This window comes from Molothrus ater, chromosome 14 (assembly GCF_012460135.2).
Source record: "Molothrus ater isolate BHLD 08-10-18 breed brown headed cowbird chromosome 14, BPBGC_Mater_1.1, whole genome shotgun sequence".
NCBI lineage: Eukaryota > Metazoa > Chordata > Aves > Passeriformes > Icteridae > Molothrus > Molothrus ater.
The window spans coordinates 14289613-14304427 of record NC_050491.2 but is presented as its reverse complement, the minus strand read 5'-3'; positions in this window follow the sequence as shown (position 1 = coordinate 14304427).

Here is a 14815-nt window from a genome sequence, read left to right as displayed (position 1 = left end):
TTTATTTTTGTGAATTCCGGGCAGGACTCCGGCCTGCCACCTCTGGGCACACGCCATCACCTCCTTCCAGCACGTCATCCTGCCGGCCACAGGGCAGATCCCGCTCCTCCCACTGCCCCTGGAAACTTTTGTGTTCGTAGCTGTTGACTCTTGTTTTAGTCTCTTTATAAAAAGAAAGAAAGAAAAAAAATTTCTATCTCCACCCTGTCTCAAGCGTTCAGTGCGCGAGGGGCTGGACACTGCTCCTGCCCCACGCGGAGCAGCCGTGGCCTGGCAGCTCTTCCCAACCCCTCTGGAGCATCCCACTGTGGAAAAAAGCCTTTGGCTTTCCTTCGGGCTGGGGCTGAGCCTGCTGGAAGCAAAGTAGGGGGTGGCAGGGGGAAGCTGCAGCCCCCTCCCAGGCTGGGCATACTGCAGGTGGTTCTCCTTGGAAAGGAAAACTGGAAAACAAAGGTTCCCAACTTGCAGCTTGTGCCAGGAGTGTCAGAAGGAGGCTGGTGCTTGGGATTGGAAGCCCCCAGGAGGCTGGAGCACCAAGCTTGGCTTGGTTGGGAGCTGAGCCAAAGGCTTTTTCACCCTCCTGGTTTACCTGAAGAATCCAGTGCCCCTCGGTGGGACCTGATTTGGGGACCAACCCCACTGTGCCTGTTCCCTGCCCTGCTCCTGGTGCAGGAGCATTCCCTGTCCTGCCTCCTCCTGGGGGTCCCCAGCCCAGGCTCCCCTGCCCTTGCCTTGCCCATCTCCCACCCAAAACTGGAAGGGGTTGAGCCTGTCTGGTGGGATCATTCCCAGCTTCCTCTTCCCGGGAGGAGCCGCCAGCACCGTGGCTGATGCCAGTGAGCCTGGCAGGGCTGGCAGTGCCCTGTCACTGCCTGTCCTCGGGCTGTCCCCCCTTCCTCACTTTCTTTTCCTTCCAGCAGTAGCTGCTTTTGCTCAGGGAGCAGGAGTGGGGCCGGCAGGGCTGTTCCTGCCTGGGCTGTTCCCGCCTGTCCCCAGGGCCCCAAATCCCGCGTTAGGAAGTGCCCAAAGAGCGAGGGAGCTGCTCTGCTAAAGTGCCTTGACAAGGAGCGAGTGGGGGCGGGGGCAGAGCAGGGACAGGGGCCCGTGGCCTGGGAGGATCTGGTGACCTGGGGGGACCTGGTGGCCCCGGGGGGATCTGGTGGCCCAGCTGCTGCGCTGGGGTTTGGCCCTGAGCGGGATGGGAGCATCCTGTGGTGTCACATTGTTGGGTTTAGGGCAGGAATTTGGGCTGGAGCGGAGTGGGGTGTCCCAGCTCCCCTCCTGCCCTTGGCATCCTGACGTGATTCTACTTCCAGGGCCCCAAACCAGCTGCTTCCCTCGGGAGAGATGCACCCCAGTGGGTGCTCGCCCTATTCCCCATCCCAGCACTGCTTCCCCCGTGTAGCACCTTCCATCCCTCTCTCCTCTGTGGGATCCACTGCCCATCCTGGCCTGGGAGCCGCCTCCACCAGGACCCCCCCAGGACCCCCAGTGGGGAAATCCCAGAGAATTGTGTCTTAAAAAAAATCCCTTCCCTCTTTCCTCTGCCAAACCTTAGCCTGTGTTTCCCCAAGTGGGAAGAGCCCTGGCTGGGTGGTGGTGGCAGTGGTGATGGTGACAGTGGCAGTGGAATCCGTTAGGAATAGTGACTGAAGTGGAGGGGGAAGTGAGGGGACAATGTAATTTTGGTTTGGTTTTGGTGGAGAAGGGACAGAGTCTGGCCACAGGTTGTACCAAAAGTGATCTGACAGTGCTGATGGCTTCTCATGGTGTTTGTCCCCATCTGAGGTCTCCATCAGTCCCACTCCTGCTGCTGGGAACAGCTGCAAAATCTTGTAAATATGTGAAGAAAGGGTGAAATCAGAACTCTTGGTTTTTGCTGAGCACCTCGGGCTGCTGGGTCCTGGATCAGAGTGTGTCCCTCGGGTTCTTTTCTTGGAAAGCATTGAAATTTGGTTGATTTTCCTTTTTTAAATTTTTTTTTTATTTTTTTGTTTCCTGCCCCCCCCTCCTTTTGTTTGTGTAAATACTAGTCTTTTTTGGAAGAAATAATGTAAAGATGTTTTGTATAAACTCCGAATTATTTTCTGGTTGCTTTTTCTTAGAAAAACAAATGAGAACTTAAAAAAAAAAAAAAGATGAAAAAAATAGAAATTTTAACCACAAGAACGGGTGTAAAACATTGTCATAGAGCTCAGCCTGGAGCCTGTGGGCTGTGCTGGAGTGTGGGAACTGCCGGGATCGGGACTGGGGACCTGCCCTCGATATAATGCAGGATCAGATGGGCTCCAAGCAGAGAGTGAGGCAGGAATCTGGGGTTCTGTTCCATCCCAGAATCTGTGGCTCATTCCCAATGAGTCCCAGAGCTCCGAACCCTGTCCTGGCCACAGGCAGAGACTTGGGGACCACATGGTGATCTAAAGGGACATCAAATTTATCTGCTTTCTTATCTTTAACCAAAAAATCCCTGACTTGGGGATGCAGAACTCCATGCAACATCCTGAGATCCTGCTCTGTTTTTCTGGGCCTGTGGAGCTGCTCCTGGTGCAGATCCCTTTCCCCAACTATTCCATTTTGTGTTTGCCTATTTTGATGCCAACTGCCATCTCACCATGGCCCCATCTCTTCTTGGTGCCAGGGCTGGGATGGCTTCTCCTTAGCCGTGCCCAGTGCAGGGTCCCTGCCCAGGGGTGGTGGCCATGCCTGGAGCCATCTCTGGTGTCATGTGGCTCTTGTCGTGGGCAGCTGGAAGGCATCAGGGAGCCCCCAGTTCTCCCAGTTGCTCCCAGGAGCTGGGCTCTGAACCTGCATTATATTGACAGAGGGTTTCTGGGAGGTTCCAGAGGTGCTGGAGCAGGGATGGACAGTCCCTCTCTCCATCCCGGCAGTGCCGCGCCCCTGCTCGTCCTTCCCGCGCTCCCACATTTCAGAGCTGTGCCACCTCCACATCCCACGGCGTCACATCCGCACCGTCCCTGTCCCGAGGGGCCTGGCCCTGCCATCAACCAGCTGGGACTGCCACTGCCCCTCCCCTGTGCCACCACCAGAACAGCCGGGCTGACAGATTTTCCCTGTCCACCCTGCACTGCCCTTAGCCCAGGGGTGGATACGGAGCCTGGACGTGCTCCTGCCGCGGGGCACACGGGATGGGGCTGGGGCCGAGCGGGACTGGTTGGGCACCGTGCGGGGAACCGGGCACAGGGGGAACCAGGCCCCTCTGTGCTGGCACCTCCTCGGCTGCAGGGCACATCCTGGCTCCAGCCTTGGCATCCCCATGCTGGTTGATCCTCCTCGGCTCCCGGTGGGGCTCCGGCGGTGCCGGGATCCCCTCGGCCACGCTCCCGGCGCCGCAGATTTTCTTTCTTCGTGTCATGATCCTGGTTTTGATTCCTTTCGCCTTCTCCCAGCTCTCCCGCCCAGTAGCATATCATCGGCATCGGTAACAGCTCTGTGGCAGCTGAACTCCATGGAGCCGTGATGGAACCTGATATATTGTTAAATAAAAGGGTTTTTTTCCTATGGAATCCTGGCTGTCTCCCGTGTGCTTTATTCCTGCCCTAGGTTTGAAACTGCAGACTGAGCTGAAGAGATCTGGAAAGAGTTGGCTGGGACAGATCCTCACCAGCAGATCCTGGAGGGATCTGGTGGGTTTGGTTTTCTTAGGAAAAATTTGGAGATTTTAGTCCAATATTTACAGCATGGACTCAGGACTGGATGAACTCAGGGTTGGATATGGATGGATAGGGTTGGGCACTCCATAAATATGGTTGGACCTGGTGATCTTAAAGGTCTTTTCCAATCCAAGTGATTTTGTGTTTCCATGGCTCTGTCCCTGCAGCTAGAGGCTCCTGGGGGCCACTGGATTGCCCTCAAGCTTAAAGGGCTGCTCATGTACTCTGGAGTAGGCAGAGCCTATTGGGAGCTGCTGGTGGCACAGGACAGGGATGTCCCATTCCTGGCAGGAATGAGCCTGCTCCAGACAGGCACAGGGAAATGCAGGAAAGGAGTGAGGCTGGCTCCTCCTCACCCTGGAGTTGCTTTAGGAGAGGATGGAGTCAAGGAAGTTCCTGCCTGCTGCAAACCACACCTGCTCCAGTCCAGGTTGTCCTGTCAGGAATTTTGGGTGTTGGATTCTGGGGTGACCCACAGGGGTATGGGAGGGAATGGGTCTGGTTTATGGGATCTTAAAGTGGGGCTGAGGCACCAACCAAGAGAGACTGGAGAAAACTGATCCAGCCTGGAGGGGTGAGGTGAGCCTTGGAGATGGAACACAGCAGGATAGTTCAGAGCTGCTTGGGCTCAAGCAGAACCTCTGGGACCATGCCAAGAGCCTGCTGGAGTGAGCAGGGAATGCCGGGATGGGGGTCGGGATGGGGGGGCCCTGGGGTGCACCAGCTGGGCTCAAATGTGGTTTGCTGGTTTGAAAACCCTCCCTCTCTGCGTGCTTTGATCCCAGTGGGAATGAAATAAGGCTTTTAATTCTAAACAGCTTCGCTGGGCCCTGATGCCTGCAGGGAGAACTGGAAGTGCCAAACGTGCTGGGACCTGCCAGCAGAGGGAAAAGTGCTTTAACAGGTTCCTGGAACCCACCCCCGGCTGGGAGAGGGAGGGTCCCCCCGGCTCTGGGGCTGCTCTGGGTGGGACCAGCATGGACTGGGGGGTGCAGAGCCTGTGAACCCCACGGGGTCACTCCTGGTGCTCCATGTGTGCCCAAAGGCGGCTGCAGAGGGGTTCCATGGACAGGGATGTGCTGGAGCTGCTTCTCCTCCTGATCCCTCCCCTGTGTGAGATCCTGCAGAAGTCCCCGTGCTGGGAAAGGTTTGGTTGGGAGCACTCTTGTCCTTGTCTGCGGTGGGAGGGGACATCAAACCCTGCTGCCAGTCAGTGCCCATGGGGACATGGGAGCCGAGGCCATGCAGTGGCTCTGCTCTGCTCCCAGGGGCTGGCTGGCAGTGAGGGATCAGCAGGATCCTACCCGGGAGCCTCTGGATCTGGAAAGTTCATTAAAGCTGCAGAGCTGCTGATGGTTTTGGATGTCCATCAGGACTGGAGGAGTTATTTTAATTATTTCACATAAAGGAGCTTTTTGTTGAGTTTATTAACTCGCCCTTGGCCGGATCCCATTTGGGAGTGGGGCGGCTGCCAGGCCAGCAGAGCTGGAGCGTTTGGGGGGATTGGGATACTGGGGGTAACAATGTCCCTGTTGCAGGAGCATTTTGGGGTTAAGGATGCCAGGGTCACCCCAGGTGCAGGAGCAGTGCCACCGTGCCATGGCCAGAGTGGAGCCCCTAAGGAAGGGGAGCCCATATGGGAAGCGCCTGTAGGACCTGTAGGTTAAGGGATGGGAAGCTCAAAGCCCCTTGGAGGAACGTGAGCAGGGAATGATGGATCTGCAGCACTTCCAGCTCCAGTTTGAGACCAGGCTTAGCTGGAGATGGGACATTGGGGCTCAGGATGAGCTCTGGAGAGGGGGAGCACAGGGCAGGGATAGCCCCAGGATTCCCGGAACATCAGCTCCATGTGCTGGGGCTGTGCTGGTGGCCCTGGTGCTGACAGGATGCTCTCCCTATTCCACTGATCTCCCTCCTAATCCCAGCACTGCCAGGGCATTGCCATCCCTGGAGCTTCCCTCTCCCCTCAAGGCCCTGAGCAGCAGTTGCTGCTGCCCATCCATGGACGAGCTGGCCCTGGGAGGCAGCAGGGATGGAGCTGGAGCACTAGTGCCTCCAGCCTCTGCTCGTCCCAGCCTTGGCTGTATTCCCTGGATCTCAGCAGGGCTGAGGGTGAGCAGGACAACATATCCCAGGTTTCCTTTCCAATATCACACCCCATTCTCCCATTGCTGCAGCCCATTCCTGGCCTCATCCTCACCCTTCCCAGAACACTCAGCCTCCTCCTCTGGCATTTCCACTCAAGGGGAGCATCTGAACCCCCCAGCCTGGAGGAGCTGGATAACAGCAATTCCTGCTCATAAACCTTGGCTGGACCAGCTGCGGCCGCCCTGATTGGGAAGTTTATCCTTGTTTTCCCTACAGTGTATCCAAAATAACTAACAGGTTTTCCTGGTTGAGGCAATGGGCTTTTCCCACAGCCAGGCCTTCTGCTGCATCCACTGGCTTGCTTGCACCTGGTTTCCAGGGAGAGGGGCCTGGAAGATCCATTAGGCTGTCGTGGAATGCAACGAGTCCCGCGGGCTCCGTAATAAGGGCAATAACGGGAATGCACTGGGGGGCTGTTTGTCACTGGGATGGGATGGGATGGAATGGGATGGGATGGGATGGGATGGGATGGGATGGGATGGGATGGGGACACGCAGGGGATGGGAAGGAGGTGGGAATGTGGACAGTGATCTGTGTGTCAGACGCTGAATGGGATGGGAGGAGGAGAAGGGTGAGGAAGAGGAGGAAAAGAGCACAGCTGGTGCTGGCACGGCAGCGGGTCGGGCTCCAGCTCTCTCCCTGTGTTTCTGTGCCACTGCCAGCCCCATCCCTGTGCCAGGGCAGCCATCTGTGCCCGAGGTGGAGCAGATCTGGGCGGAGTGGGCCCGGCGCCGCTCGCACAAAGGCCCCGCAGTTGGACCCAGAGGAGCTCAAGTGCTTGGAGAAAAGCGTCACACGCTGCCAAGGTTTTCCCTCTGCAGGCAGGCCCGGAGCCAGCAGGGATGGTTGCAGCCTTTTTCCCCTGGCAGTGCTTCCAGCATCCTGAAAAGGCTCTTCCCTGGTCACATCCCAGCCAGCCAGGATGTGCAGGGGCTCCTGTGAATGACCTCCCTGGCTTTGCCAGCAACTCACTGGGATAACCATGAGGGAAGGGCTGGGCTGGAGGGGTCACAGGGCTGGAAAAGGTGAAGGAGAGTGCTAGGAAGCCATGGGGGGATGGGGAGGAAGGTTTGTCCCTGTGAAACAGGGAGCTTCAGGATAAATCCTGTAGGTTTTGGTTCGTTAAGAAGGAATGAACACGGCTCTACAGCAAACATCAGTTAATTATGTGCAAGGTTTTAATGTTCCTGAAACACAACCCTTGGAGAGGGTCCCCCAGCTGCTAGAAGGGGGTCTGAAGGAAACACAGAGCTTTTCCTTTTGTTTTGGATGGAGGACGAGAGAAAAATGGGAAATATCAGTGCTGTGGCCACCCTGAGAGCTGCTGCTGAGCCAACCCAGGATCCCACTAGTGCTGGGGTGTTCTGCCTCTCTGCAATCCTGGGAGTCTGACGGCGGCTTGTCCTGCTTTTCAGCAATCCTGGGATCCTGATGGGGCTTGTTCTGCCTCTCACTAATCCCAGGACCCTATGAGGGCTTCTCTCTCCTCTGTGCCAGTCCAGGATCTGGCTAGGAAGTTGCCCCATTTCAATGATCACTCTGTGCTTCTCCCCTGTTCCCCAGGGCTCAGGGAATAAGGACACCATGACTGGATGTGTCCAGGGGGAGCTGTGATCCAGGCTCCCATGGCTTCACCCTGCCCCATGCAGGGATGTGGCTGAGCCTTTGTCAGCTCCCATGTCCCAGGGCTCAGGGATGGGATTTGGGCAGAGCCAGGACAAGCTGGGCTGCTGTTCCCATCCTGCAGCTCCTGTTCCCATCCCAGGATCGCCTCCAGCCTTGGACCTGCCCTGGCTGGGAAGGGCCGAGTGAGGCTTCAGGTTTCAGCCCAGCTCCCCCCTAATTCCTGCAGCCTGGTGTAATCCTCCCCAGCGAGCCCAGCGCCAGGTTCCTGCTGGAAATTGGCTCTGGCTGTGGCTCTGGGGTCTTTGTAGGGAAGCTGAGCCAGAAGGAAAAGCGAGCTGGAGACTCCAAAGGGCTGGGGGAGGCTCTGCTCTCCTCACCTGGGGGCTGGGGGAGCTCAGGTGGGGACGTGGCCCAGCTGGTGTCTGGAGTGGGGTGGAAAAAGCCCTGAATGCTGCTGAGAGCTGGGGTGGGATCATCCCTGCAGCAGGGGATGGGGTGCTATGGGGTGCCAGCCCTGCCCAGCAGCAGGCAAAGGGCTTCCCAGGGTCCCCCAGCTGCAGATGGGCCTCTCCTGGCAGAGATGAGGCTGGGGAGGGATACAGGGAATGTATGGGGAGATGAACCAGTGGATGAACCCACAGCCAGCAGCACAGAGGCAGTGCCTGTGGGGTTATTTCCCTTTACATCAGCAAAGGAGCTTTCCTGCTGCCCCAGCCCCAGCAGGGAAAGCTGCCCTTGGAGAAATGGGGTGGAGAGCTCCCATGGCTGCTGTCCCCGTGGGACCCCCTGGTGCCCCCCAAACTGTGGCTGTGCCAATGCCCAGCTCACTCCAGTGCCAGGACTGCAGGGACTTGAAAGGATGGCAGCTCCCATCCTGCATCCATCACTTTGTCCTGGCTGGAAGCGAGAGAGCAGCTCGAGAGAAGGATGCAGGATGAACAGTGGCTTCCCACTGCTTGATGAGAACTGGGATTGGCCATTAATTATGGGCTTTACAGGGCCAGGCGGGGGGGACCTGCAGGGGCTGGATCTCAGTGAGGGTTGAGGGGACCTTGTGACCAGAGAAAAGGTTTCCCAGGGGATGGATGGGAAGGGCTGAGCTTCATCCCAGCGGGGGAAGGCAGCTCTGAGCAGGCAGAGGTGGGTCCTGCTGAGGTGTGCATCCCTGTGCCAGAGCCTGACACCTCTCCTCGTCCTCCCTGGGCCTCCAACAATAATCCCGGTGCCGGCCGGGCTCTGCTGCTCTTGGACGCGGGAGTGGGGCCGGGGCGCTGGGCTCGCAAGGCGATATCCCGATATCCCGGCAGCGGGAGCAGCCGAACAAAGGCGCAGTGTCTGCGCCCCCCCGGGGCACCCGGAAACCCGTCCCGGCGTGGGGGGAAAGGGTTAAGGAAGGCTGAGCCTCCACACATCCCGCGATCCTTCTCAAAGTCAACAGAGGGGCAATTAGCTCCTAATAAAGGGGGAAGATGAGCCTGGGTGTCCTTGGGGGGTGCAGAGGGCTGGGGGGCCGTGGGGTGGGCGGCGCAGGGGCAGCGGGGCTGAGGGGGCTCATCCCGAATCCCAGGAAATGCCAGGCTGTGAACAGCTCTCTCACAGCTCAGGCAGAGGCAGCGAAGCCTGGGGGTGGGGATTTTATTCCATGTCTTATCATAGGATCACAGAATCATTAAGGTGGGAAAATCCCGCTGAGATCGTGGAGTCCAACTGCTCTCCCAGCACTGCTGCGGCCCCAGGTGACACTTCCACATGTTTTTTGAACACTTCCAGGGATGGTGACTCCATCACTTCCCTGGGCAACCTGTTCAGGCCTGACCACACTTTCAGTGAAGAAAATCCTGCAGCGTTTCTCAGAATCAGTTTTGCACCTTCCTGATGATCCCAGCTGCTGGAGGTGGATTTCTAGGCACAGAACCCTGTGCATGTGAGGGGAGTGCAGGAGTTCCCACCAGGAATGCCATTTGGATGTTGGAACCCCCTCGTTCAGCTGGGGATAGGCAGGGGGCTTGGCAGGAGCCAAAAAAAGGCTCTCCAGGAGCAGCAGTGGGTCTTGGGTGTGTCCTGCCTAGAGATTCTCCATGGGATGCTCCATGAGATGATCCATGGGATGCTCCATGGGATGATCCATGGGATGCACCATGGGATGATCCATGAGATGATCCATGTGATGCTCCATGAGATGATCCATGAGATGATCCATGCGATGCTCTATGACATGCTCCATGGGATGCTCCATGAGATGATCCATGAGATGCTCCATGGGATGCTCATGGGATGATCCATGGGATGATCCATGAGATGCTCCAGCCCTGCCTCATCCCACGCTCCCTCCTCTCTTCCCCGCGGCACCACTGGCTGCGGGAGAGCGGCGGGGAGGGACGGGCGGGCGAATCCTGCCCTGAATGGGAGAGAAAGGCTCTTTCAGGGAGTGCAGCCAAGCACGGAGCGCGGCCGCAGCCGGGGGAGGCCCCGCGGCCCCGGCGGGACGGGCGGGGAGGACGGAGCTGGAGCACGCTGGGATCTGCCGAGCCCCTCTGGATCATCCTCACCCGGCACCGGGGCTGCTCCTGCTGCGGGGGGGTTTTCCAGCCGGGATGGGCACCTCGGCTGTGGAGCCCCTCCTGTCTCCAGCATCAGGGGATGCTGGCACAGCAAAAGGCTCCTCAGCTGTGTGGGATTTACCCCGCCAGGAGCAGGAGCAGGCAGCCGGGAATGCTCCCGGCCCACCCCAGAGCTGGGGATGCTGGGGGAGCAGTGGAGGGGCCTGAGGGAGCTTGGCTCTCACCCTCCATCTGCAAAATGGGGAAACCATTCCTTCCCCTCCAGCAGGTTTTTAAAGGAATGGTTTTGCCCTAGAAGTTCCATAATAAACATTTCCCACTTCACAGTGTCCTCTGGGCATGCTGGTCCTGCCCAGTGTCCCATGCCCTGCTCCCCAAAACCTTCCAGCACCAAACCTGGAACTGGCTCTGCCGTGGTGGCTTTGTTTCTACCAGAGTGGGGTGAAACGTGTCCAATTAATGCTGCGCTCAACAAAAATATGCAGTTTTGGACTGGCCTGGACTATTCATTCGTTCTGGGTTCGTGGCCAAAAGAATGGATTTTTAAAAATATAAAAATGTCTCACTTCAACATTTTTTAAATCAAATATTTTGGCTTTGCCTTTGGAGTCAGAACGGGGAGATCAGGTGAAGCCGTAGGGAGCACTTCTAAAAACATTTTTTCCAACCTAACTCTGCCTTCCCAAACAAACTTGGCCTTTTCTCTGGCTGTATTTAACGTGGGATTGTTTGTTTATCCTCGTGCAGACCACGGCATTTGCTTTTGTGGTGTTTCTTGTTTGTTCTGGGATCCTTGAAATGATTTGGGTTTTGTTATTATTTGCTCACTGAAGGAAACCCCAAATCCGTTATTTTCACACCTCTTGTTGCAGTGGGGTTTCTTCCAGAACTTTCCATTACCCACCAACAGGAAGAGGGATTTGGGGCATTACTTCCCATGGATGGACCCTTGTGGGGTGGTTGGTTGTTTTTGGGGCATGTTCTTTAGGGTTTTTTAGGGTTTTTTGGGTTTTTTAGGTTTTTTAGGTTGTGTGTGCTCAGGCTGGGAGGATTTTGTACCAGCAAAACCAAGGGGATGCCATGGGAAGGTGATCTCTAGGGATGTGTCCTGCTCCACCACCCGCTCACCCTCTCCTCAGGGAGTTCCGGAAGATCTCTGAGGCCTTTTCCAAACTCAGTAATTCCAGGATTCTGTGTGGATACTGGGCTGGGAGGCGGGTGATGCTCCATGGGGAGCAAACGGGGGCTGTTCCCGTGTGAGCTGAGGCTCATGCCCTGCTCCCCTTCCCCTGGCTCGGGCACCTCCAGTTCCCCCTGATGTGCAGGTAAATCAGCCTAGGGTTAGGGATGGTCCCAAGGAAAAAGCTGTGGAGGCAGCCATGCTGTGGCAGTTCTGCGCTCCCCTTCGGATGCCTTTCACAGCTGCAGTGTGCCTGGAGCTTGGGGCTTTCTGCTTTAAAAACCCTAACCCTAACCCTGACCCTTACCCTAGCCCTAGGCAGGTAAATCACCCTCCCATGGACACCCTCCTCCCTTGTCCTCCCCGGCTGCTCCTCTTCCTGCTCCTCTCCGTGGGTTTTTCCAGGGGGATGCTGTGCCGGTCGCTGGCCTTATGGGCTGGGAGCAGCGAGCCGTGGCTGAGGGAGAGGATGGTGGGGGAGGAAGCTTTGCTTGTCCAAGGCCTCCTTTTCCCTGCTTCTCACCATTTCCCAGATCCTGGCCCTGCTGGAGCGGCAGCTCCCCGGCATCCCTGCGCCGGCTGCGTCCCCCAGGACCGGCTGGGCTGGTGTGACAGGTGTGAACGGAGCGGTGGTGACACAGCTACGTGTCCTCATTCTTCACTGTGGCCTCTGTGTGCAACATTTAATTGCTTTTGTGCCGTGGGTGGCGAGTCCGGCAGCCCAGGATCCGCGGCGCCAGCAGAGCCGGCTCTCCCTCGCTATTGTCCATGCTCCTGGAATGTTGGAGCTCTGGCACAGCTCCGGCCTGAGAGACTCCCGAGCCAGGCAGGGAGCACCCCCCAGACTGAGATAGAGACACCTCCAAGCCATTTCAGGTCCAGGGAAGCGTTTGCAGCCATTTCCATCCTCCCTGTGCCCACATCCTCCTGCCCCAGGCTGGCAGGGGGCAGGGAGCTGGAATGGTGAGGGGGGTGCTCATGGCCAGCTGAAGATCCTCAATGCCTGGTTGGACTTGGCATGAAAGATTGGTTGGAGGCAGCCCCATCCCGCTGGCCACGGGACAAGCCATCAGCTGGCAGGGACAGGAAGGGGCTGTGTCCCCCACGGTGGGGACAGGGGGATGGCACCAGGCAGGGAGAGCCCCCACTGCCCTCCTCCTGCACGGGCTCCAAATGCTCAGGCCTGGTGGGAGGCTGCGGGTTCTTTCCGGGAAGAGCAGAAGGGTCCTGCAGCTCTCAGCAGCCTCCTTGGCTGGGGGCTCGGCCACCTGGAAGAGGCTGGGAACCAGCCTGGTTTGGAGCAGCCTGGTTTGGAGCAGGCTGGATCCTGTTTGCCCACCTGAGATGTCTTGCACGTGCACAGGGGCTGGGGGAGGGAGCTGGGTCCTCTTGGCACTGGCAAGGGGCATTTGGGGAGTAATCACATCCCAGGACAGGGTCACCCCACCTCTGCTGGCATCCCTGGGTGAGGTGAGGAGCAGGATGCTCCCGCATGGACCCCTCGTGCTGTGCTCCCCATCTGTGCCTGGAGCATCAAGGACCCACCACTCCTGTGGGTTCTGAGCCCTGGGAAGATCCAGCCAGGAGCTTTCATGGCAAATCTCAGAGTTCACCAGGGCTGCAGTGTGTGGTGAGGAGGGTGAGAGATCTGGAGCAGCCCTGGGAAATGTGGCAGCTCCTGCACCTCCTGCAGCTCTGTGCTCACTGTACTCAGTGTTACTGGGAATCTCAGCCTCTCCTCTGGTCCCTGCAGCTCCACGTAGAAAATCTGGGAGCCACAACTGATGACGGGCACTTCCCTCTATGGCTGAGGCAAAGAGTTGTTTATTATTACTATATTATTATTATTATTATTATTATTATTATTATTATTATTATTATTATTATTATTATTAATCTGGGGCTGAGCCACCCCACTGTCCTCTCCCTCCCCTGACCCTCCTCTCCCTTGGGGCTCCCTGGGATTGTGCCTATCCTGGGAGAAGAGGAGCTGTGACATTCTCAGTGTGTGGCCATCAAGCCCCAAAAGTCCCCTGTGGGGGAAGGTGCCAATCCCATCCCAGGGACCACAGGGAACACATTCCCCCTCAGCTTTTGCAAGTGCAAAGGTGTCACAGTCCTTCCCGGGGCACAAAAATTCGGGTGGCAATAATGGACATGGGAGAGCCATGTGCTGCTCTGAGCCTGCCCTCCTGCTGCTGCTGGGGTTCTGCTCCCAGGATGGATGGTGCTGGTGCAGGATCCTGGCATGGATCTCTCCTGGTACCCTCAGGGCAGGATGGACACAGGGGAAACTCAGGAGGGGCTGCACAGAGCAAGGAGAGAGGGACGGTGTGGCTGTGGGAAAGGCAGCCCCGGTCTCAGTGATTTTGGGGCAGGAAAAGGGGTTCTGACCCAGATTCTCTGGGGTTTGGGTGCTGCTGGCCCTGTGTGATGGCAGCACCAAAGCTGGAGCTCATTTGAGCTGGAAATCATTACAGTGCCAGGCATCCTCTCTGTGAGGAGGGACCAGCATTCCCCATCCCATCTGCAGTTCTGGGCAGCAGCTTTTGCCCAGGGCACTGGGCAATGCCAGGGCATAGAATTGTAGAATCCTGGAACAGTTTGGATTGGGAGGGACCTTAGACCTCCATTCCACCCCCTGCCATGGCAGGGACCCCTCCCACCATCCCAGGTTGCTCCAAGCCCATCCAGGTGAGGTGGGAAGCCAGCAGTGTTCCAGCTCTGTCTGGAGCCCCAGCATCAGCTCAGTGCTCAAAACCAGGTCCCAGCATCCCTGTCCTGCTCCCATGGCTCAGTCCCAGCTGATCCCTGCACCTCCCCATCCTCCTCCTGATGCTCTCAGGCTACAGATGCCCAAATGTTGCCGTGGCTGTGCCTGCTCTGTGTCCTCTCCCAGGGCTGGGGGCTGCAGTGGTGCCTCTCACATCCAGCTGGGATCTGGGCTCCTCTCCAGGCACAGGAGCCTCAGTGGGGCTGTGATTTACCACCATCATCTCAGTGCCACGGGCAGGGCAGCTCTCAGCCCTTCCCACAGCTGCTTCAATGACCTACTTTTAATCCAGGGCCTGCCATGAATTAGGGGCAGCAAAGCCTGGGCCAGGTTTTGTTTGGCCTTTCTGGGGTGGGTTTTTCCCCCTGTTTGGGCAGTGCAAGTGGGAGCCCCCTTCACTCTCAGGGACTCTTTCAAGTCAGCTCCTTGAAAGACTCCCCCAGAACTGCTTCTCTCTTTAGTGCAGTGATTAAGCTCCTCTCCCCACCCCTGTATCAAATCCAGCTGCAGAGCTGAAGAGATTCTTGGCAGGAGGCTCAAGACAGAAACAATACTTCAAGTGGAGAAGGGGGGCTGGGGGCCAGAGCTCTTCCCAAAGCCCTGGAGAGCTCTGGGGCTTCATTAAGGGGATTTTTGCAGCCTGTGGTCAGAAAATCCTTCAACTTTGTAGCTATAAAAAGTAAATTTCCATCATCTGTTTTGCCCAAGCAAATGAAGGTGAGCATTCCGTGCTGGCGCCTTGGCTGGATCCAGCTGCGGGTCACCTGAGGGAAAAGCTCTCTGAGATCCTCAAATCCAACCATTCCCCAGTGCTGCCAGGGCCACCACTGATTGTGTCCCCAGGTGCCACACTCCC